We start from the raw sequence: 25534 nt of genomic DNA on the forward strand, positions 1-25534 counted from the left end.
CCAAGCCATGTCTTTTTACTAGACCGGAATCAAGCATCCAAGGACCGGTTTCTGGCTATCAGTCTTCTTCAGCCTGGATAGCTTGACTCCAGTGATGTAGAGAGCCTGGGACTCACGTCTGAGCATACCCAGCCCACTCGGGGTGAAAATTGCAAAAACCACAGTTGATGGACAGAATGCAGAACAATGTCTTACATTCAACCCAGTACAAAGATCTGGGCCTAAATCCATCGTTTTTTTTGCACTCCACACCACCCTAGGTCAGACAATGGCTATATGCAAATCAGCCTTGAGCCTGTGCCTCATGGGAACAGTCCAGCCCGAACTACAAAGCCATGTCTTTCCTAGACCGGAATCAAGCATCCAAGGACCAGTTTCTGGCTATCAGCCTTCTTCAGCCTGGACAGCTTGACTCCAGTGATGTGGAGAGCCTGGGACTCACGTCTGAACATACCCAGCCCACTCGGGGTGAAAATTGCAAAAACCACAGTTGATGGACAAAATGCAGAACAATGTCTTACATTCAACCCAGTACAAAGATCTGGGCCTAAATCCATCGTTTTTTTGCACTCCACACCACCCTAGGTCAGACAATGGCTATATGCAAATCAGCCTTGACCCTGTGCCTCATGGGAACAGTCCAGCCCGAACTACCAAGCCATGTCTTTCCTAGACCGGAATCAAGCATCCAAGGACCGGTTTCTGGCTATCAGCCTTCTTCAGCCTGGATAGCTTGAGTCCAGTGATGTGGAGAGCCTGGGACTCAGGTCTGAGCATACCCAGCCCACTCAGGGTGAAAATTGCAAAAACCACAGTTGATGGACAGAATGCAGAACAATGTCTTACATGAAAAAGGCAACTAAAAACTTTGAGGCTAGCCAGGAATTACAGAAAGCCTGGCATGACCAAAAGGTTGTACTGACTGTTCACCAGCCAGGACAGAAAGTGTGGGTGTTGGGAGCATGTGGCCCCAGCAGCTCTCCAAGACAAGTGGAGTGGACCCCACACTAATGTTGAACAGAAGGGAGAGGTTACTTATTTGGTAGACATAGGAGCTCCCAGGAGCCCCCATAGGGTGCTTCATGTCAATAGACTGAAACCATTTGTTAACAGGGCAGACATCGGCCTGCTCATGGCTACTGATGAGGGACAGGCGGAAGAGAGTGATCCACTCCCTGACCTGCTCTCACCTGAACCCTGATGATGGGTTAGTAGATGGTGTAGCCTTGGCAGGCAGCCTCACTGACCAGCAGCAAACTGATTGCGCACAGATACTCAATCAGTTCAGACATATGTTTTCTCTGACTCCAAGTCAGATCACCTGGTGCACTCATGAAGTGGACACTGGAGACAGATTGCCTGTTAAAAATAAGATTTACAGGCAACCTGATCATGTCAGGGACTGTATCAGGACAGAAGTCCAGAAAATGATGGATTTGGGAGGTATTGAACCCTCAGAGAGCCCTTGGGCTAGTTCAGTGGTCTTGGTACCAAAACCTCACACCCAGGGTGGTAAGAGAGAGATGAGGTTTTGTGTTGACTACAGGCTTTGGGATTGGATGGGCATGCAGTCACTAGGACTGATGCCCATTCAATCCCAAGAACAGATGAGCTTAAAGACATGTTGGCCTCACCCAAATTTCTGAGCACATTTGATCTTACAGCTGGCTACTGGCAGATCAGATTAGCTGATGATGCAAAGCCAAAGACAGCATTCTCTCCCTCTAGTGGGCAATATCAATTTGTGGTAATGCCCTTTGGTCTGAAGAATGCACCTGCCACTTTTCAAAGGTTGGTTAGCAATGTCCTAACAGGCCGGAAGACTATTGTGCAGCATATCTAGATGATATTGCTGTCTTTAGCTCCACCTGGGAAGATCACCTGGTCCACCTGAGAAATGTTTTGGAGGTCCTGCAATAGGCAGGCCTAACTATCAAGGCTACTAAGTGCCAAATAGGGCATAGTCAGATTGTGTACCTTGGCCACCTTGTAGGTGGAGGCCAAGTTCAACCATTACAGAGCAAAATCCAGACCATCATGGAAAGGGTTGCTCCAACTACCCAGACTCCGGTCAGAGCTTTCTTGGGCCTGACTGGGTACTACAGGAGATTTGTCATGGGGTATGGATCCATTTTGACACCCCTGAATGACTTAACTTTTAAAAGAATGCCAAAGAAAGTTCAGTGGACAGTCAGCTGTCAAAAGGCATTTGATGACCTGAAGCAGGCCATGTGCACTGCACCAATTCTGCAAAGTCCTAACTACTTAAAAGAATTCATTGTCCGATACAGATGCATCTGAGTTGGGGGTAGGGGCTGTGCTGTTACAATTCAGTAATGATGGTCAGGACCAGCCAGTAGCTTTTATTAGCAGAAGGCTGCCACCCAGAGAGAAACATTGGTCAGCTATTGAGAGGGAGGCCTTTGCTGTGGTTTGGGCTCTGAAGAAGCTGAGGCCATACTTGTTTGGCACTCACTTCACTGCTCAGACTGACCATAAGCCCCTCTCATGGCTAAAACAGATGAAGGATGAAAACCCCAAACTTTTTTGAGGTGGTCCATTTTCCTACAGGGGATGGACGATACACTGGAACATAGACCTGGGAGTAACCATGCCAATGCAGATGGACTCTCTAGATATTTCCACTAAGACCATGAAGACTCAACTGGTCATGGTTAGTTTAATGTCCCTGCGTTCGGGGGAGGGGGTTGTGTAGGAGAGTAGGATCTGCTTACTATGGTTACCCCAACTTTTTGCTGGTGTTTCACTGTTTCTCGACTTTAGTCTGGCTGGTGCTCTGCTAACCAGGACACCAGCCTAGCTGCTTCCTCTCTAAAATGATTGCATGTACTTTAGGTTCACTCCAGATTGGTTACTGGGTTACCCTTGTGAGTCCCTTGTATATGGTACCTTAGGTATTAAGGGCATAGGTACCTCAGAGGCCTACCAGGGGTTGAAGCATGTATTATGCCACCCCTGGGAAGCCTTCCAAAATGGCACCACATGTCTGCTACTGCAGCCTGGGTAAGGTGGTGCATGCACCCCTTACTAAGATATAGGTTACCTATATCTACCTTTAATCACTGACACATATACATCTATAAGTCACTCCAATGGCAGGCCTTAATATTTCTGAAGACAGAGTGCTTGGTTTTGTGTGAGAGGGTGCCCATGCATGAGCAGGACCCCTCTGCAGCTTTCAGAATCTATTCTCTGAGGCTGTTCTGTGATGCAGCCAGACCATATACTCTTAAGTGCATTATAACTGCCGGTAAATGCTAACTTTGGAATGGCTGCATGGAAACATGTCATGTTTGGTGTCAAACACTATGGAATCCTACCACACCCCACCAGTCCTGACAGCGGGGGTAGAATTCCACCCTTCTAGAGTGAGAGACATATACAAACTGGTCTGTCCAGTAATAGTTTAAAAGAGCCCTGGCATCACAAAATGGATGCTGCAGCCACAGACACAGGTCTGACCTTCTGCTGCTGGACGAAACTCCGGTAGGGAGGCCTGGACAATAGGTTTCCTGTCATGGGGAGGTGTAACCACCTAATAATTAATAATAGGAGAGGCACACCTGAGTTATACCAAATCTAAATCAATAAGTAAATTGGCTTCTCAATGCGTGCTACAGAGGTTAGCGCAATGCCTAAACTGCGCCAATGAACATGAAATGATATAACCAAGCGAAACCGCTTGCCCTCTATGCACTGTTGCAAATCCTGATTGGAAATCATAAACACAATTCATCCAATGTATCCCATAATCTCGTATGAAAATATCAACAAAAACAATTGATTCAATACGTTATTTTACTGGGATTTCTTAATTCATCAAAAACATTATTATATGTCATAACATTCCATGAGCAGTAGTAATACAATTCTTTTTTTAGAAATCCATTTTCTCTTTCAAAAGGTGCCCATGCCCAATGCATTTCAGGCCACACGGCCCTTCATCAGGGGCTGTACCTGAAAAACATAAAAAATATATATCCATTCACAACATTGAAGGTCCTACAGCGTCATAGGTTACAGCTTTGTTCAATGCTAATTCATATACAACAAGTGTCAATAAATATGTTTGCTTAAACATGTTCCTGATGTGCATATTAACTCTGGAGAAATAATAATCGAAAAGAAACCTGTGCTGCAACCAAGCTCTAGGCTGCTTAGTGATCCCTAATCCGTTGACCGGTGGGTCCCCTCAAAGGTAACTCTTTTTCTTGGGCTTCCGTGATTGCTCCAGACATGCCCTGACTCTCCACCACGTGGTGAGGCCCTCAGACCTTGCTGGTCTGCACCAAAGCCAATCTCTGCTTTCTGTGTGGGTTGCAGTTGACAAGGCTTCTTAGGTCCAATCCGGAAACCGACACCGCAGCACTCAACATGCTTAATGGGACAGCTCAGTTGCAGAACCTGGTTGTCATCAACGCCTCCTGGTCCTCGTGGCTGAAGAGTCAAGCTTCACCTTCTTTACTTGAAATCACCCGACATCGGTGGGCATCCGCTCATCGCCTTCCTGGTCACTGGTAAGTGACCCAGCCTCAGTCCTCTCTGCTGTCAGGTTCTTCAGATCTCCAATCCACCCTTGGATCCACCCGGACAATTACGACTTGGTCGCCAGCAGCCCTTTGCAGCAGATCGCCATTGAAATCTACGACGAAAGCTGACACGAAAAGACACCTATGCACCCGGCCTCCCTGGGTGAGGTAAGTCGAGTACTCCGGTGCTCCTGTGGGTGTTGAATCTAGAACCTCCTAGTTCTAAAGGGGTTTGCTCCAGGTCCTCTTCTAAGTGTCCTCAATCTTTAAAATTCCAACCGCGACTATCCCCATAGAAGTTAATGGTGATTTGCGGCTTTGTTTAGACATTGCACGCATCCCCGTGGGTCCCCTGTGTCACTACCATGGGTGGCTCCTGGTGGCCCCAGCATTTTCAAAAATCTCTAGGCCTTGTATCTATGTCAGTCATGGTTCTTATACCACTTTCTTAATATATGGTTTGGTACGCCCCTATGGCTCAACGTATATTGTGCTAATTAACTCTGTGCTAAATAAGTTTACTGAATGTACTTTTGCCTCTAGCCTCATAAAGAGCCTAGAGGGATGTGTTTAGAATAAATACATATATTTTATATATATAGCTGGTGTGGTTCTCCTTTCATTTGGTCATTCACGGGATTATAGACTGGAAAAACAAGCTGCTTTACATTCCTTCAAGACTTAGCCTGAAGGCTGCTCTCCACAGCTAGCTCTAGGATATAAAATACCGAATCCGGCAAGGGTGCAGGGGGTGTCACTTTGACACCCTCTAGCACCACAAGTACAGGCTTGTGTGACATGTGGCACACATACATGCCCTAAGGGCATGTCTGTGTGTCCCATGGCACAGGTGTGCATGCACAGATGTGCATGCACACCTGAATTTGGTATTTTACCACACAATAGGATTGTGTGGTAAAATACCGACTCTTAAGGGCCTGTGGCACTCTTAGGAGTGTCAGCTACATATGGATTTACCGATTCGGTAAATATACCAATTCGGTATTTTACCGAATCGGTATATTTACCGAATCGGTAAAATTACCGAATAGGCCTCCTACATCTCAAAAGCCAAATACTGGTCGGTAAAGGCCGAAATCGGCCGTTACCGACCAGTATTAGGGCTCCTACATCTGGCCCTTGATCCCTCTTCACTACACTAGCAGAGAGAGGTTACAAGGTGGACAAGGAGAAAGTGCAATGTTGTACTACAGGAGGTCGGCTATTTAGGTTAGTTAATCTCAGCCTCAGGAAGACAGGTCACACTTGAGCTGCACACATCATTTGAGCACTGGCACCACTCCTGACAAAGAAGGAGATGCAAAAGGTCCTCGGGCTCTATGATTATATCAGGCAAAGGGTCTTCGACTACTGCACGCTCATAGCCCCATTGCTGGCTGCAATGAAGAATACAACGTCCAGTGGTACCCAACTGACATGGACGCTTGAGATGCAGGAGGCCTTCGCCTGATCAAATGAAGAAATCACGAGCGCACCAGTACTTGGGACTCCAGACTATAACAAGGAGTTCTTCCAGTTCTACAATATCAATGAATGGGTTATGACGGCAGTACTCACCCAGAAGTACCTCTTAGGGTACAAACCCATCACGTATTACAATAGTCAACTCAACTCTTTAATACTGGGTCAATTCCCTTGCGAGCAGGCCCTGGCTGCAGCAGTGTTTGCCATGGTCAAAAGCACCTCCATTGTCATGGTGGCACCCCTCACACTGTACACAGAACATGCAGTGTTCGCGATCATACAAAAGGGAACAGGACCCTGACCACCCAACGAGTCGCAAGATATGAACTTATGCTATCCAGACCAGCGCTCAATATAGTGCGGTGCCATATCGTCAACCCAGCCAACTTCATTGATCATGAAGTACAAGAAGGACAGCGCCGACGCAATGCCAAGATACCTGGAACTCAGAGGCAGGAGGGTACTCATGGATAGAGGGTAAGGCAAAACCCACAGTAGTCAGGAAATTACCAGTGTATTCTTTGTGTTTTAGGGGGAAAGGGATGATACCAGTCAGGATGAACAGCAATTGCAAGAGTATAACTTCTAATAATGATATGCAGTGGGGCACTTCCACCTTGATGGACTATTACTGCCAATGCGGTGAGCAAGCCTACACCCAGCTCATCCCACCCTCTACACGCCCATCTTGGTCTTACCCAGGGAAGATATTTCTGCACTGAATCACCATCCCATGAGCAGAGACACAGCACTTCTACATGAAGTACGCTAAAGAAGGTAAGCTGAGTACTTTGGTTGGGACAGAATCCAGGACATTCCTGAAGAGTTTTGGCTCTTCACCGATGCGCAAAGAGGTATAGGAGAGCCAATCCCCTTCTTCACCATGCAAACCAAGGCCGACGCCTGGTGGCTGCAGATCACCAGGTGGGAATTGCTGAAATTGATGAACACCACAGAAGAGGGCCTAAATACAATCAAAGAAGAAATGTGCGCCTTCCGTCTCATGGTGATTTAACATCGGGTATGATGTGGACTTAATGACCACTATAGAAGGGAACATATACGCTAAAATAGGGACAGCGTGCTGTACCTTTATTCCCATGAATGACCTGGACAGAGACGCGCTGTCAATTGCCATCCAAGCACTGCACCCACTGCAGGTCATGTTTAAAGAAGGAGGTGCTCCAAACATAAAATGGTTCACACGCTGGTTTTCCGTACCAAGGTTGGTTGCCGGAATATGCCTTGTTACCAGTGGTTATAACCTTGCTCTCGCCGTGCTGCACCCTGCAACTGATATGTGCCTGTGTGAAGAATGCTACTCTGAAAATAGTGGGAATACATCTGGCTGGGAATCCCAATGCCAACGGAAACATTCTCACCACAAGGAAGAAGAAGGGAACCCCCATACGTAAGAGACTGACGCAAACAGCCAGTGCAGTAGTTGATAACTCAACTAAAGGGGGGAATGTTAGAAACTGATCCATTTAGTCTAGTTCACCGTAGAGAAAATGTTGCCTGCGCTTCCCAAATTCACAATAAAATACTTGTTACTGTTTCAGAGTCACTCTTAACCAGATCAACATAACACAGCTGCCCTCTGTCCTCCCCTAGTGCTTCCTGTGAAGGAAAAAACAGACATGAAACAGCCCCAAACACACCTGAAAGATTGCAGCATTAAATCACATATGGCCCAAGGATGTAATGCTTAAGAAACGAGTCAGATGCACACACTCATAAACACAAAAAAGGCTCGGCTAAGGGCCTCCATTCGTCCCAAGGACACAATACCAGAGCAAGCGGCCAGTTGCATTCATTAGATAAAGCCCAAACAATGCCTAGTAATAAGCTTCACCCTAGATTACACACACACAACACACCCAGTCACCTGGACCACCTCAGAATGTGGCCTCCAGTTGATATTTATGGCCCCTTCTATCAGGTTGGGATCAGGCATCTAAACACATAATTTATGGCCCACTGTCCTAGTATTTCCTGCCCAAACTGGGATGAGCTTCCTTTATTGCATCCGCTATACAGTATAAAGCATGCCATTTACCTAATGCAAGTTGAATTCTAGCATGCAACTGTAAGAGATGTGACTGCTATTCCCGGTCGTTATTGTTTAATTGCAAGTAAACTGTTCCTGATATTTTTTTATTGTCCTCATTAGCCTTGGATATAGACAGAGTTCTTTTGGATTTCTATGCAGCACCCTACTTGATTGGCACCAACCAGAGGGCTCTGTATCCAAATAGATGCACGTTACACAGAACCTATCCTTTCGTGGTTGATCCATTTTGACCCTCTCTCTGAGTTATCCGTAGAACAACTGGAGTGGTGAAGTATCTTGGTGTAGAGTCATAACCATCGGACTGTGTTTGCCCCAATTTCCAACCAATTTACACAGGGTAGCCAGAAATCTTTCTTCTTACTGTTCTCTTTCCGGGATGCCCTATCTAGCTTCATTGAATATTTCACAGAATGTATCCAATCTAAAGTAGTCGGAGGAACATTTTTAATCCAGTATTTACAGATTTCTCTTTGTGCAAGTAAGATCAAATAAAACATTAATTAATTTTTTTCAATGTATGTAGATTCATGACTACCATAACCCCAAAAAGTATCAGCATACGCTTACCTGGAAATCCAACCAAAGTACGGCTGAAATATTTTTACTTACTTCAGTCCAGAAATGTTGTAACATTGAGCAATCTATAAACAGGTGCACATCATCTGCTTTTTCTTGGTAACATTTAGGGCATTTCGGGGTAACCCCCTTCCCAAATTTGGAGAGCCGTAGAGGAGACCAATCAATTAATCAATCAAGCACTTGTTAAGCACGCTACTTACCCATGAGGGTCTCAAGGCGCTAAGGGGGGGGGGGATGCTGCTACTGTTCGAAGAGCCAGGTTTTGAGGAGCTTTCTGAAGGTGAGCAGGTTTTGGCTCTGCCACAGATGGGTGGAGAGGGTGTTCCAGGTCTTGGCGGCGAGGAAGGAGAAGGATCTGCCGCCGGAGGTCGTGCGTTGGATGCATGGGACGGCGGCAAGGGCAAGGCTGGAGGCGCGGAGCTGGCAGGCGGGGGTGTAGAAGTTGAGTCTGTCGTTCAGGTAAGCTGGTCCGGTGTTGTGGAGTGGTTTGTGTGCGTGGATGAGGAGCTTGAAGGGGATCCTCTTGTTGACGGGGAGCTAGTGCAGGTCTCTTAGGTGGGAGGTGGGAGGTGATGTGGCTGCAGCGGGGGGCGTTGAGGATCAGTCGGGCGGAGTCATTTTGGATGTGTTGTAGTCGTAGCAGTTGTTTGGCTGGGATTGCTGCTCCCAGTGTGGTCGGCCACCAGGAGTCGTCCCATGCAAAGGGGGTGGGACCTAGGATGAGGACATTTGTCTTGTCCGAGTTCAGTTTCAGATGGCTACTCATCATCCACTCGTTAACGGCCTTCATTCCCTCGTGGAGGTTGGTTTTGGCGGTGTGCAGGTCCTTGGTGAGGGAGAGGATGAGCTGGGTGTCGTCGGCGTAGGAGATGATGTTCAGTTTGTGCTGGCGGGCCACTTGTGCGAGGGGGGCCATGTAGACATTGAACAGGGTCAGACTGAGGGATGAACTCTGGGGTACGCCACAGATACTGTCAGTGGCTTCGGATCAGAAGGGCGGGAGGTGTACTCTCTGGGTTCTGCCAGAGAGGAAGGACGTGGTCCAGTCCAGGGCCTTCTTCTGGATTCCGGCTTCTTGGAGGTGTGTTCTTAGTGTACGTTGGCAGACCGTGTCGAAAGCGGCTGACAGGTTCAGGAGGATGAGGGCTGAAGTTTCGCTGTTGTCTAGCTGGCGCCTGATGTCATCTGTGACGGTGATGAAGGCAGTCTCGGTGCTGTGGTTGCATCTGAATCCGGACTGGGATGGGTCTAGGATTTTGTTGTCCTCGAGGTGGTGGGTCAGCTGCATGTTGGCGATTTTCTCGATGACCTTCGCCGGGAAGGGGAGCAGGGAGATGAAACGGTAGTTCTTGAGGTCTTGGGGTCTGCCTTGGGCTTTTTGAGGAGGGCTTTGATTTCGGTGTGCTTCCAGCTTTCCGGGAATGTCGCTGTGTTGAAGGAGATGTTGATGATCTTCCGCAGGTGGGGTGTGATGGGTGCGTCAGCTTTGTTAAAAAAAATGTGGTGCGGGCAGGGATCTGATGTAATCCTGAGTGGATGGAGTTCATGACCTTGCGAGTCTCTTCGTCGTTGACGTGGGACCAAGAGGTCAGGTGGTTGGTGCAGGTGGCATTTGAGGCGACGTCTGTCGCGGTCGGGGCGGAAGAGGAGTTGAAGCTGGTGTAAATGTCGGCGAACTTGGGATGGAAGAAAGTGGCCAGTGAGTCACACAGATCTTGCGAGGGTGGGATGTCGTTGGTGTTGGTGCTTGGGTTGGAGAGTTCCTTCACTATATTGAAAAGTTCTTTGCTGTCATGTGCGTTGTTGTCCAGTCGGGCTTTGAAGGACGATCTCTTGACTGTTCTGATGAGGTGGTGATGTCTGCGGATGGCGTTCTTGTGGGCTGCATGGTTGTCTGGTGCATGGTCGTGAAGCCATTTCTTCTCCAGTTTCCGGCATGTTCGTTTGAAGATCTGGAGTTCTTCGGTGAACCAAGCGGCTTTCTTGTTGGGGTTGTTGGTGGAAGGTTTCTTTATCGGGGCTAGGGTGTTGGCGCAGTCGTTGATCCACTGTCTGAATTTTCGGGCGGCGCTCTTTGTGTCGGTGGGGTTGGTGGGAGGGTTCTGGGTGAGGGTGGAAGTCAGCTGGTCTTCGGTGACTTTGCTCCAGCATGAGCGAGGCAGCTGTTGGGTGCAGTGGTGCGTAGTTGGTTTCTTGAAGGTGAAGTGGATTCATCGGTGGTCCATCCAGTGGAGTTCGGCGGTGTGGTTGAAGGCGACGTGGGTGCTTGTGAAGAAGACAGGGTCGATCGTGTGGCCGGCAGCGTGGGTGGGTTCGGTGACGAGTTGTCAGAGGCCGAGGTTGGCGAGGTTGGCGATCAGGGTGGCAGAGTTTGCGTCGTTGTTGTTCTCGAGGTGGAAGTTCAGCTCCCCCAGGAGGATGTAGTCCGTGGAGGTGAGTGCGTGGGTGCTGACGAGGTCAGCAATGGAGTCGCTGAAGAGGGCCCAGGGTCCAGGGGGTCTGCAGATGAGTGTTCCTCTGAGGGTGGTGTTGGGGTCGGTGTGGATCCGGAAGTGAAGGTGTTCTGAGGAGTTAAGGGAGTCGTCTGCGAGGGTGTGGACCTGGAGGGTGGATTTGTGGACGATGGCTATTCCTCCTCCCATTCCGTTGGCGCGGTCTCTGCGGGAGATCTTGTAGCCGTCCGGGATGGCTATGGCGATGTCAGGTGCCGAGGAGTCGTTCCACCAGGTCTCGGTCAGGAAGGCAATGCCTAGGCCGGTGGTGTCAAGCAGGACCCAGTGCTTGACGGCGTGTTTGCGAGCGGAGCGGGTGTTGAGGAGTATGCAGCGGAGGTGTTTGGGTCCGGTCCTTGGAGGTTTGGTGGGTATGTCGCATGTGAAGTTGCAGGTGTGGCAGGAGAAGGGTCCGTGGGTGCGTTTCGGTATGGCCTGGAAGCAGCGGTGGTCTCAGCCGGTGTTGAGGGCGTGGAGGGTGTTGGCGTCGTATTGGAGTCTGGCGTCGTGGCTGGTGCGGGGTCCGGGGGTTCTGGCGCTGGGCGCGGTCCGGGCGTGGACGGGCGCATACGGGCTTGCCTGGGCGTCTAGGCAGCGGCCGCAATTTAAGGCGGGGAGGGAGGGAGAAGCAGCTGGGAGGCGGGAGCGGGGTTGCGAGGGGGCATGGCCGCCTGGGTCAGCGGCGGTAAAACAGGATACAGAAGGCAATAGGGGGGTGGGGGGCTCGACTGGGCAACGAAAGACAGTAAAACAAAGTAAAGCAAAGTACAAAGGCACAAAATCACAAGAGTTAGGAAGAAATACAAACAAGTAAGCAGTCACCAGAGCTCAGCAGCGCTTCGAGGCACATGGGGATCGAACCCACGTATGGGGCGGCAGCAGCAGGGCAGCGGGGTGAGCACGGACAGGTGGAGCTGTTCGGCAGTGGGGGGATGGCCTGGCCTGCAAGCAGGGTCAGGGGTCACTCCCACTGTCGGGCAGCGGCCGCCATTTAAGGCAGGAAGGGAGGGAGGAGCAGCTGGGAGGCAGGAGTGGGGCGGTGAGGGGGTGTGGCCGCCTGGGTCAGCGGCGGTAAAACAGGATACAGAAGGCAATAGGGGGGAGGTGGAAGACGGTAAAACAAAATAAAGCAAAGTACAAAGGCACAAAAATCACAAGAGTTAGAAAGAAATACAAACAAGTAAGCGATCACCAGAGCTCAGCGGCGGTTTGAGGCACACGGGGATCAAACCCACTTATGAGGTGGTAGCAGCAGGGCAGTGGGGTGTGATCACAGACAGGTGGAGCTGTTTGGCAGTGGGGCGGTGATCTGGCCTGCAAGCAGGGTCAGGGGTCACTCCCACTTTCAGTTTGCGGCCACCATTTAAGGCGGGGAGGGAGGAGCATCTGGGAGGCGGGAGCTGGGCGGCGAGGGGGCGTGGCTGCCTGGGTAAAACGGGAAACAGAAAGCAATAGGGGGAGGTGGGGGGCTCGACTGGGCAACAAAAGACGGTAAAACAAAGTAAAGCAAAGTACAGAGACACAAAATCACAAGAGTTCGGAAGAAATACAAACAAGTAAGCAGTCACCAGAGCTCAGCAGCGCTTAGAGGCACATGGGGATCGTACCCACGTATGGGGCGGCAGCAGCAGGTAGCGGGGTGAGCACGGACAGGTGGAGCTGTTCGGCAGTGGGGGGGTGACCTGGCCTGCAAACAGGGTTAGGGGTCACTCCCACTGTCGGGCAGCGGCTGCCATTTAAGGCGGGAGGGAGGGAGACGCAGCTGGATGGCGGGAGTGGGGCGGTGAGGGGTGTGGCCGCCTAGGTCAGCGGGGGCAAAACAGGATACAGAAGGCAATAGGAGGAGATGGGTGGGGCTCGACTGGGCAACGAAAGATGGTAAAACAAAGTAAAGCAAAGTACAAAGGCACAAAAATCACAAGAGTTAGGAAGAAATACAAACAAGTAAGCGGTCACCAGAGCTCAGCGGCGGTTCGAGGTACACTGAGATCGAACCCAAGTACGAGGTGGCAGCAGCAGGGCAGCGGGGGGAGCACGGACAGGTGGAGCTGTTCGGCAGTGGGGGGGTGACTTGGCCTGCAAGCAGACCAATTCACCCTATGGAGACAAAAGATGTGATTTCTCCTTAGGTTTGCAGCTTGAACTGTGGAATACAAAGTGGATACTTGCCATAATTCTTCTAGATGGATTCCAGGCACGCTCCTTCCCCTCAGTTCCAGTGGAAGATCAAAATCACCCACTGCAAGATCGATCAGAAGCCAATATAGATTTGCCACTTCTTTTTTCCTTTCGACTTTCTCCTTAAATCGGCCTCCAGTTCATTGGGCATGCCATCGGTTGTTCCGACTGCTTGATACCAGCTTTTCATTTGCAGATATTTAAATCTAGCCAATTCGTTACCTGTATTGCTCCACAAGGCATCCCAAGAAAGCAGAGAACCCTCTTTAACAAGTTGCTCCCAGCTTAATATTTTGGCTTTTTTCAAAGGTGCTATTAGAGAGTCTTTAATCCATTCTGGTTAGCCGGGGGCATCCCGGATAGGTGCCATTGCACTATTGTAGCTGATTTTTAATTTCTTTCTGATTGTATGCCACGTGAAGGCTAACCCATGCAGAATCTTCAGGCGCACCTTATAAAATATCTGGGATCTCCAAATTTGTATAAAAGACCGTGATCCCCTCCCTTCAGATCCAGTAGCATCACCTTCAACATTTTCTCAATATCTGAACCATCTGGTTAATTCAATATCATTTTCCCAGCTTTCATAAGAAAACTCATGGGTAAAAAACGAAATCCGGCAAACACAAACCTTCCTTGTTTTTTTTCCTAAAGAGTTTTTTCCAAGCAATTCATATGCCTCTAGATGCCCAAATAAAGCTGCTTATTTTTGAACTAAGTTACTTCAACCACTCTTCTCTGAAAACCAAGGGGATATTCTGGAATAAAAAAATGAGCTTTGGAAGAATCATCATTTTAATTAAATATACTCTGCCAATTAAAGTAGGGGTAAGTGCGCCCAACTTATTAGAGATTTACATTTCTCTTTGCAAACTTTATTGAAGTTTATTTCTGATATCTTCTCGATGCTTTGTGAGATCATAATGCCCAAGTATCTTATCTCATTTTTCATTGTATATTGTTGCGTATCCATATTCCATGCCATACACTCTGTTTTTAACGTATTCACCTCAAAGGCAGACACAAGGCCAAACTGTGATGCTTGTTATACAATATTGGGATCATTGTGGTTAGATCTGACGTGTATAAAATTAGGTCATCGACATACAGGGCCACCTTTTTCTCCCAATTTCTATATTTAAAGGGAGATATTCCAGCATGCTGTCTGATCTTAACAGCTAGGGGCTCAATATACAAGTTAAAAAGTAAAAGAGATAACGGGCACCCCTGTCTAGTTCCCCTCTGAATCTTAAAAGGGGTGGTCATATTCCCATTTACTAACACTTAGCCGTGGGGAACAGACCTACAGAAGTTTTCTCCCAAATTACACAGCCTCAGTACTTGTTGTAAATGGGGCCAGTTAACCCTGTTGAACACTTTTGTTGTGTCTAAGCTGATAATGGCCAAAGGTGTTTTATGGAGTGTAGCTCTGTCTATTGCTCCTATTAAATAATAAATCAGGTCCTGAATTCCTCTCCCTTGGACAAAACCCTTTTGATACTCATTTAAAAGGCCCCCAACCACCCCATTTAATCTCTCTGCTAAAATATTGGCGAAGATTTTATAGCCAGCATTTAGCAGGGAGATGGGCCTGTATGAATCGCAGACGTTTGGCGGTTTTGATGGTTTAAGGATTAAAGCGACTGCAGCTTCATTCCATGATAGTAGCATATTCCTACCCTCTTCATAAATTTGAGAAAATAGCTTCTCCATTATAGGGCTGAGGACTTCCATCAGACACTGATATAGTTCCGCTGGTATCCCATCAGGGCCAGCAGCTTTCCCGGACTTTCCTGCCATTATCGCCTTCTTCACCTCACTTTTTATAATTGGGCTGTTGAGATTATTAGAATCTTTCTCATTAATTCTATTCAGCACATCTTGGCCCAATCAAACCTTAATATCTTTATCCACAATAGTTAGATTCTCCTGATAAACCTTTTCGAAGTGATTATGAAAAGCCTCTTCTATCTCTACTCCGCTACTAAATAGATCTCCCGATGTTTCGCACCTTATTTCTTTTATAAAACCTCACGTTTGTTTTTCCAGGCCAAGAGTTTTCCGCAGCCTTCCCCATATTTGAAGTGGGCTAACTTGCTAGCCTACCACCGTTTCTTTAATCTCTGTTCCATCACCCCAGCAAGTTCCAGTCTAAAAGATGGAGAGTTGCTTGAGTGCCTTCGGTCTCCTGACTGCTCCCCTTGGTTAATAGCTGTTATTCCAACTGCTGGATGTTACGTTCCATTTCCCCCACTTCAGCTCTATAATTCTTTTGTTTGAATATCTGGAGAGACGTTATGTAGCCTCTTAAATAGGGTTCATAAGCATCCCAAACAATTCCTATTGGATAGCTGTCTAAGTTAATTGCGAAGAATTATTGTGTCCCTGCACTCTCGATCACTTCTTCTTCTAATAAAATAACACAATCTAAAGTCCATCTCCTATATATTGGTCTGACTGGCAGATCTAATTCTAACGTTATCCCCGAATGGTCCCAGAGATGTGCCGCCAAATGCTTTGCAGCTTAAACCCATCTTTTCAGATCTTGGTTAACTAAAAAGAAATCCAATCTCGATTTATGTCCATAATTCCTGTTATTAAAAGTATATACCCTTCTATTTCCCATTTTAGTGCTCCAAATATCCAACCATCCTGACTGCTTCATGGAAGTCTTTATTATTAATCTCATTTTATGGTTTGATGTTTCTCTGCTTTTTAATGAGCGATCCACAGCCGGATCTAAAACCACATTAAAGTCTCCTGCAAGGATTATAGGATCTGGAAAATTTAGTAGCTTTGTCAGCAGGCCTCTAAAAGGGCCAGGCCCATTGTATCCTGCCACAGTAAATTTATGGGAATAGCATTTAATCTTAACTATGACCCATCCCCCAATTTTATCCACTCTGCAGTTTCTACAATAATGTATGGATTTCTTTTGATTAAAATTGCCACTCGTTTTGTGGTTATCTGTTGTGTGGTAAAAATAAGATCCTGAACCCAGCTTTGCAATTTAACTAGATTTCTCATTTCCGTATCTGTAAGATGCGTTTCCTGTTGTATTTAGAACCTGTTCTGGAGCATCTTTTAAATATTGTAGGATCTTTTCCCTTCTGTACTTCATTCTTAATCCATTTACATTCCATGACAGAACCCTCAACTGTATACTTTGATGACTTATTGGTTCTGTCATATCCCCCTCAACAAAAGAGTTTTAAGAATCATATAAAACTGAATCGGACAGAGTTTTAAAAAAAAAATTCCCCCACTGCTCCCCACCCAGTGTTCCCTACCTACACTGGAGAACCCCCCTTCCTTCCTTTATGGCCCTACACTGACCTATGGGGCGCCCCTCCTGGAGTCAGAAAAATATATAATTCATTTTAAGCTGTTTAATGTTCCTTACCCATCATTAATTATTGCCTTAACTAATGAGAGAGTAAGCATTTTTTTTTATCTTCTAGCTTACTCCTCCCTCTGAGATGGATTGTAGGAAGTTTTCCACATCTTCCACCCGCCTAAAGACTAGCATTTTATTGTTATGCATCACTTTCAATGTTGCAGGGAATTTTAGTTGTGCAGTGGCGCCTAGTTTCCTCAGTGGATCAAGGAGCTTCCCCAGCTCCCATTGTTTTATTGCAGTTAGCGATGAAACGTCAGAGTGTATTTCAAAAGTTATTCCATCTACTGCTAATAAACTTATTTTGAGAGCTTTATTGAAAATGTCTTCCTTTAATTTGTAAGCCAAAAAATGGACTAGAATTTTTCTGGCCCTTGTTTTGTTCAGGGTTAGCCTGAACGAATCTCTGTGAACCCTCTGTATGTCAGCCATAGGAGCCTGGTCAGTAATGTCAATTTGTGTAGCTTGTCTAATCAGTATAACTACAAACACCTTAAGGTTGTTTCCTTCGGCACTTTCAGGAACTGTTCCTGATTGCAAAGCTTTACTGCCCTCAGGGCCGGACTGGGAAAAAAACCCGGCCCTGGCAAAGTGCTCGGTCGCCCACCACCCGGGTCGTTGGGGGTGCGACCGAGCTCTTTGCAGGCGCCGGTTTTCGGCCGATTTTGTTACAGGGCTGATTTTGCAGCTATGCTGCAAAAACGGTCCTGTAACAAAAACAGTCGCCTGGGAGCCAAAACCGGCCCCCACCCTTGCAGCGCACCGGGGATTGCCCGGTGCCCGCAACGGCCAGTCCGGCCCTGACTGCCCTCCTTTTTGATGATAGGAACCTGATTTCAACTTTGTTCTCTCTCTTTGTGTCAGAGTGTTACATATTGTTCAACAGACCTGCAGGCCAGGATTTGACACTGTGGTGTCAACAAATTCCCACAGCTCAGACCCTGCATATTCTATTGAGCTCAGAGGAGTAATTTGTGCACATTTAGATCAGCATAATGTGTGTGCCTGGATGTAATTCACACCTCTTTCACCCCTGAACACAAGCTGGGAGTTGCTGGAGAGTGTAGCATTCAGCTACTAAATAATCACAGACACTGCTTAGTACTTTACTGGAACTTTATTCCATGCATCTAGTGTCGACCCTGTCCCTACTCTAACTGCCCTCATCCTGTCCTGTCTCCTCCTCTTCCCCTCAGCCCACCTAGCTCCGCCCACCCCAGCTACTAGACCGTCAACTGTATTACATCTCCCCCTTTCTTAATAAAACAAAACAGACAACCAATGCTTCAGTCCATCTCTACAATGAGTCTCTTTGGTGTCTGAATATCACGACGTGGTCGCAAAGACATGGTCCCAGTAGACACACTTGGTGAGGGCCCATCCCGCTGGCCTTTGTTTTCCATGTGGCCATGGTCAGGTTCTTCAAGTGCAGGATTGCTGGTCGGGCTCGTCACCGGCCCCTCCATGTCTTGAGGACACCTCTTGAAGTGAGAAACATTTCTGGTAATTCGACGGTGTTCAGATTCCGCAGTCAGCATGGTGCCCTTCTGTTGAGTCACCAGTAGTGGCTCATCACAAAATCGACAATCAGTCTTTTTCTGCTGCTCCTGCTTGACGAGGACACGATCTCCTTCATGCAAGTATGGCGATCTCGCTCTCCTTTTGGCATCAGCGTATGCCTTCATTTTGTCTTTGTTGTGTCTGTCAGTCACGGCCATCTCCTGGCGATTGTGACTTGGCAATACCTCTTGCAAGGCTCCTTCCCATGTCGGGATGCGATTTCTCATTGTTCGCCCTAGCATGAGGGTCGCAGGGCATTGCCCGGTAGTTGAGTGAGGAGTCGTCCTGTAAGCCCTGAGAACTTCATTCAGAGCGGCCTGCAGCTCCCTCTTCTCAGCCGTCGCTTGCTGGAAGGTCCTTTTGATCGTAGCCATAAACCTTTCAACTGTGCCATTGGCTTGTGGCCAGAGTGGTGTGACTTTTCTGTGCTTGAAGTTCATGTGCTTTGCAAATGCACTAAATTCGTGTCCATTAAATGGGGGCCCGTTGTCCGTTTTAACCTCTCCGGGAACACCCCAGGTTGTGAATACCTCGTCGAGCACCTTGAGTGTGCAGGAGGCACTGGTGTACGATATTATTTGTGCGGTAGGAAATCTGGAGTACTCGTCGATTATAGCAACCACATACTTCCCAGACTGTAGCGGTCCATAAAAGTCCATGGCAACTTCTTGCCACACTCCGCTGGGCAGGGTGGTCATTTGTTTTGGTGCCGGAGGATTACTTTTGCTGGTCAACTGACAGAGATGACAGTCTTTCAATGTCTCTTCTACCATTTGGTCAAGAGAAGGGAACCAAACACGTTCTCTTAACGCTCGCTTGGTGGATACTACTCCTCTGTGGCCTTCATGGGCCAGATTGACAACTCATTGCCGTAGCTGACTAGGAATGACAAGTCGATGATCTCTTAGAATGACTCCATCAGTAGTGACCGACAGTTCATCGCAGACGTGCCGGAATGCTTGTATCTCTTTCCGGATTGTGGGGTCTGTGTCCTCTTCCTGCGGGTTATATCTCCATCTGTTAGTTTGGATCTGGTGGAGTACCATTTGCAGGATGGTGTCTTGGGCGGTGACCTCCCGGATGACATCCATGGGAATGGCAGGTGGCAATGCCTGGTCAGCCATGAAGTGGATATACTCCTCAGCGATCGATGGTTTGGATTCTGAAGACGGCTGAGGGTGGCGGGACATGTAGTCAGCCGGGTTCTCTGCCTTCCCCGGTTTGTGAACAATCGTGAAAGTGTACTCCTGAAGCCTGAGACCCCATCTCTTAATTCTCTGAGGCATCTTGGATTTCGGGTTGCCATAGATGGTGACTAGCGCTTGATGATCCGTGATCAGGGTAAAATGTTTGCCATATATGAAGACATGAAAGTGTTTGCATGCCCACACCACAGCAAAACTCTCCTTCTCTGGCTGCGAGTACTTCTTCTCAGGATCAGATAGGCTGCGGCTGGCATAGGCAACAATCCGCCTTTGGTCAGAGTCATTATCATATTGAGCCAAGATGGCCCCTAATCCAACGGGGCTGGCGTCGACCGTGATCTCAGACTTCCGTTGAGGGTTGAAGTATGAGAGGCTGTCGGCCGACTCTACAGCACGCTTGATGTCCTTGAATGCCCGCTCACACTCAGGGGTCCAGTCGAATGGCTGGCCAAGCTTAGCAAGAATTCGAAGGGGGTGACTGATGGTCGCATAGTCACAGATGTAGCGGGCACAATAGCTGGCCATCCCTAGGAAGGACCTCAAGTCATTGACATCCTGCGGGCTCTTGGTGTTATTCGGAGTCGCAATCTTGTCCGGGTCAGGCTTCATGCCCTCATCTGAGAAAATGTGGCCAAAGAATTTCAAAGTGGCCTGGTGAAACTCACATTTTTCTTTGTTCAGCGTCAAATTCGCATCCAACAGGGCATGGCAGACGCGATCCAGAGCCATGTCATGCTCACGAACATCAGATCCGTAGACTAGGATGTCGTCGCTGTAGTTTAAGGTGTTGGGGATGTGCTGAATGATTTGACGGATTGCCTCCTGAAAGATCTCTGCGGCGGAGGAGACACCAAAGCTCAGCCGTTTGTACCTAAAAAGTCCTAGGTGAGTAGCAAACGTGGTGATGTAGCGAGATTTGGTGTCTAATTCTAGCTGGTGATAACCTTTGTTCAGGTCCAGCTTTGAGAAGACCCTAGCGCCATTCAGTGCAGCGATCATATCGCTCAGGTGCGGTCCAGGGTGTCGCTCCCTTTCAATTGCGGTGTTGGGTAGGCGCATGCCAACGCACAGTCTCACCTTGTTGGGAGTCCCTTTTTTAGGCACGATGACCACCGGCGATACCCAAGGGATCGGGCCATCCATGCGCTCAATGATGTCTGCAGCTAGGAGTTCCTGAAGTTCGTCCTCGACGGCACTTTGAAGATGGAACGGAACCCGTCGTGGGTGCTGCGCAACGGGTTTGATCTGTTCATTAATGTGCAGCCGAATTTGATACCCTTTCAGCTTGCCTAGGCCTTGAAATAATTTGGGAAACTTGCTGACACAGTCCTGATTGTCGTTGACTTTGAATAGGATTTCCACTAGACGAAGACGTTCTGCGGTGGGGAGGCTGAGTAGGCAGTCGGCTTCAGGTCCTTTGATAACATGTATGACCGCCTGTATGGTAATGTCGTCATGGGTAAGCGTTGTGTGGAATTTACCCAGACAAGGAAGTGGCTTCTTGGACATCCACGTAAAGACGCGGACTGGTGCAAAAGTCAGTGGTGGTTTCGGGACCATTTTCTCATGTTCTGTAACTGGAATATAGTTCAGCGAGGCTCCGATGTCCATTACGAATTTGGTGTCGTGATTCCCCACTCTGATGTCAAGACGTGGATACTTTTTTAGCTGATCAGGATCCGCAATCATGTTCAAGTATTCCACAGTGTAAGTCGAGTCTTTGGAGGATGATGATCTCAAGCCCCGAGATGGGAATCTGCGTTCCCATTGTGACCTGCGTGACTCTCGGCTGGAATGGGATGAGCTTGGCGACCGCATGAACTCTCCTTGAACGGCTCGAATGTGATGTTTTTTTGTGTCCGAGCGGGATGATCTTGTCGTTTCACTGCGCCGTTCCTTGTGATAGTCCCCACACATTGCTTCGAAGTGGTTCGATCGCCCACATTTCCTGCATCGCTGGCCCATAGCTGGACAGGAGTCTATATGAGGATAATCATATCCACACCAATAACATTGCTTGGTCCTTTCCGGCCTTCGGTCCCTTCGCCCTGGTTCTCTTCTCCGGTACTCCGGGCGTCGTTGGTGCGATGACGGTCTGGGTCTCCATTGGTTCTCCTGTGAATACTTCCTTCTGCTGCGAGGCTGTTCTTGAACACGGTGTGCTTTCTCGTGACTGACGCTGTGTCCTGTTTCAATGGTGGCGGCGTGTTCCTCCGCTTGGTCGTATATACGAGTCATTTCTTCAATCTCCTCCAATTCGTGGGGTTTCCTCAGCAATCGCCTCCTGAGTGTCTCTGAGTGGCAGCCGACTATGATTTGCGATTTGATGGCAGCGTCAGACGAGTAATTTTCAAATTCACAATGTCTCGACAGCCGTCGCAACCGGGTGATGAATGCACTCATTGCTTCCTCTTTTGATTGACGCGCTTGATGAAACGCATGGTGCTCATAATCCACGTTTCTCTTGTGGAGGAACTTCTTATTTAGTGCCTCGCGCACTTTGTCATAGGTTCCAGTATCTGCAGGCGAAAGATCCTTTATGATTTTGCTTACTTCCCGGCCTGCTAGGTTGCGGAGGGCAATTAACTTCTCTTTATCTTCAGTCACTTTGGATCCCTCAATATAATCTTCGAATTCTTCTAACCATTCTTGCCACTTGGGGCCCATGTTCCCTCCCGTGGTCATGGTCAGAGGTTCCAGAGCTCGCAGGTGAGATCCTCCTGCGACAGAGGGTTTCCGCTGTGGTGAGTTGGCGGGGTTCACCATTGTGTCGTTGTTTCCCTTTTACCCTTTTGTTTGCTCTTGTTTCTTTATTTGTCCTTACCAATGCTTGTTTATTTACTCTTGACAATGCTTGTTTAGTTCTGCTTGCCAATGCTTGTTTATTTCTTCTTGCCAATGCTTGTTTATTTACTCTTGACAATGCTTGTTTATTTCTATTTGCCAATGCTTGTTTATTTCTTCTTGCCAATGCTTGTTTATTTGCTTTAACCAATGCTTGTTGATCTCTTCTTGCCAATGCTTGTTAGTTTGCTCTAGTCAATGCTTGTTTCTCTATGCCTGACTTCAAGATGGCCGCTCTATGACAACCAAGGGTTCTGTCCTGAAAAGCGCCTGACTTCAAGATGGCCGCCGTCACTGCAGGCACACGAGGCTTTCTCTCCTGGCTCACTCGGTCCTCTTTCACTCTGGACTCACCGGCTGGCAGCTCCGGAGGGCAGCACACGTCAGGACCTGTTTCTCCCCAACTGCGGCTACTATCAGGTGAGGTTGGGGTGGGCTCCCGCCTTATCTTGCTGATTCCCGCGCTTCCTTTTGCGACAGCGTGCCAAAGCTCACGCATCAGGCGTGAGGTCTTCCAGCATCGACGGGCACACAAGCCCAGACTTCCAGGCGCTTGGCGGCGCTTGGCGGCGGATCTTCGGGGACGACGTCCTCCACGCTGGGGTCACTTCTCCCTCGCTCTGGGGTGCACGGCAGGGTCGGAGTGGGCTCCCGACTTCTGCGACTTCAGCACTCACCCCGGGCACACACTTCTGGTGCGGGTCGCGCTTCAGCGCGATTGGCTTCTTTTCTTGCGAGCGATTCAGCGCTCGTTCTGGCGGCTCCCTCACGGTCCCTGGATGGACAGGGTCACCTGCTGCTGGCCTCTTCTCATCAGGCGGCAGCTCAGCTTCACTCGGCAGCGTTCGTCTCAACGTTGCCTGGGACAGGGTGTTCTGCAAGCAGTGGGTTTAGTAATCCCACCCTCGTCGCCAGTTGTAGCATCCAGCTACTAAATAATCACAGACACTGCTTAGTAATTTACTGGAACTTTATTCCATGCATCTAGTGTCGACCCTGTCCCTACTCTAACTGCCCTCATCCTGTCCTGTCTCCTCCTCTTCCCCTCAGCCCACCTAGCTCCGCCCACCCCAGCTACTAGACCGTCAACTGTATTACAGAGAGTTACTGCAGTTTAGCTTCTGGGAAATTCAGCTATGAAGAGGAAACTTTCTAAAAGTTACTTTTCCTTAATATTTTTTTACATCAGACTTCCACATTGAGTTGGAATTTTTGATAACTATTAAAATGAGTGGTTTAATTATTTTTCTAGCTGGTCCCTTTCCTGAGATATCAGTATCAGCATTTGTATGTGCTTTATTATCTTAATGCAGAATTTACCCACATTGTCTTCTGCTTTCCAACTTTCACATCCACCTTCAATACACAGTCTCAGCCTGTCTCACAGCCCTTCTTCACCTCGTCCAGCTCTTTCAGTCCCCGTACTGCTCCCCCAGGATTATCTCAAACCTTAGTGTAAATGTCAGTCCATGCATTGGAATCTTTTGTCAACCAACAGATATTGGTATATGGATACCACGTAATCAAAATTTGCAAAATGTGTCTTCATATTCCGTTACACGATGCTAAAACATTACCATCTGCATTTATCATGAAGAAGGTTCATTTACTGCTGCAGTGTATTCTTCCTGCAACGTTCTCACCACTGGACTTAAAATAGCTTTCAGCACACTAATATTGTGTTTGATGCCTTTCCACTTTGAAGAAGGCTTGGCAAAGCCAATAGGTCCAGCATTGCTTTGTCAAGGCTTGTATTGCCATGTCATGGTTTTTGCGAAGCTTCCGGGCACTCATCAATCTAAAGAAGCATCAGCTGAAAGCAAAACATATTATTGGGCCCTAGTAGTCTCTCAGTTATGGAAACTGATATTTGAGTGGATGTGTTACTAGTAAAAGGGTAGAATGCTGTTGCTAACAGTAATGTTACTCAATGGCTGAACTGAGGTGATCTCTTGGCCAATTCTGTATGCTGCAGTGGGCGAAAGAAAAATGTGAATGACACATCATCTGACCAATGGTTGAAGAGAGCTGTTTGAAATCCATCACAAGTAAGTGTATTCTATATATATTTTAGTAAAATCAAAAGGTCTTATCTAGTGCCAGACCTAAACACGCACTGGCAAAGCTTATAGGACTGGCTTTGTGTGCAGGCCTTTCGGGTCAGTCATCACTTGTTTTTTTGTCACAGATGTTGTTGGGGGGGGGGGGGGGGAGCTCTTAGTCACTCGTTGAATAAAAAAAAATATTGTCTAAAAGCAAAAATAATTTTCGGTCTCAAAAAGGACACATTGCTATAGTAATCACTGGCATTGAAGAGAACTACTTGTGTGCAGATGCAAGCAATATGAAAAGCAGACTGTCTTTACTCATAGTGAAGTTAGCCAATGACTGAATCTGGCTGACCCACTGGCCTGTGCGGTATGCGGCAGTGAGTTGAATTAAAATGAAAATGACACAACAACAGACCAATAGATGAAGAAGTCTGGCTGAAAGTCCCTGTAAATATATGATCAAACTCATTTAGCAAAATCAAAAGGTCTTGGCTAATGCCAGACTTCCAAACGCTTTGGAGAAATAACTTTAAACCAAGAAAGAAGCCACAACAAATTCAATAACTACTTCTCTCTCTCTTCTATTTCCCTTAATGCTCCCTGGATGTAAATTTGTATATAAAATAAACGTTCTTTCAACATTGTCGCTCTATTCTTATTCACCGTGTATCAAATCAACAAGAAATCTAACCCAATATTTTATGCACATATATGTTGTGTTATTGTCCCTATTTTGCAATATTTCTTATCAAAGGTGTTCCTCTCATTTAGTGCTATATATTGATATCTTTAACACCCCATGTAGTATATCTGCTGGCCATGTCAGAACCTGCTGATGTATACAATAAACCACATCCTTTAAGCACATTGAGCACATTTCTTTTCAGCAATGTTGTAAGAGACTGACATCTGTCCAAAACGTGACCTGCCTACATTGTACATGTACCATGTTCTTAATTTGTTCTGCCATGTGTCTTACACATTTATCCCATCACTTAGGAAAGCTGACCAATTAACCCAATGCTCCCAATTTTTCTTTCAAATTAGGCATTTTAGCATGGCATGCCTCTTTGTTAAACTAAATTAAAAGCTATGGGCATTATCACATAAAGTGAGCAA

The sequence above is a fragment of the Lissotriton vulgaris genome, chromosome 5, assembly GCF_964263255.1.
Source record: "Lissotriton vulgaris chromosome 5, aLisVul1.2, whole genome shotgun sequence".
In the NCBI taxonomy this organism is placed as follows: domain Eukaryota; kingdom Metazoa; phylum Chordata; class Amphibia; order Caudata; family Salamandridae; genus Lissotriton; species Lissotriton vulgaris.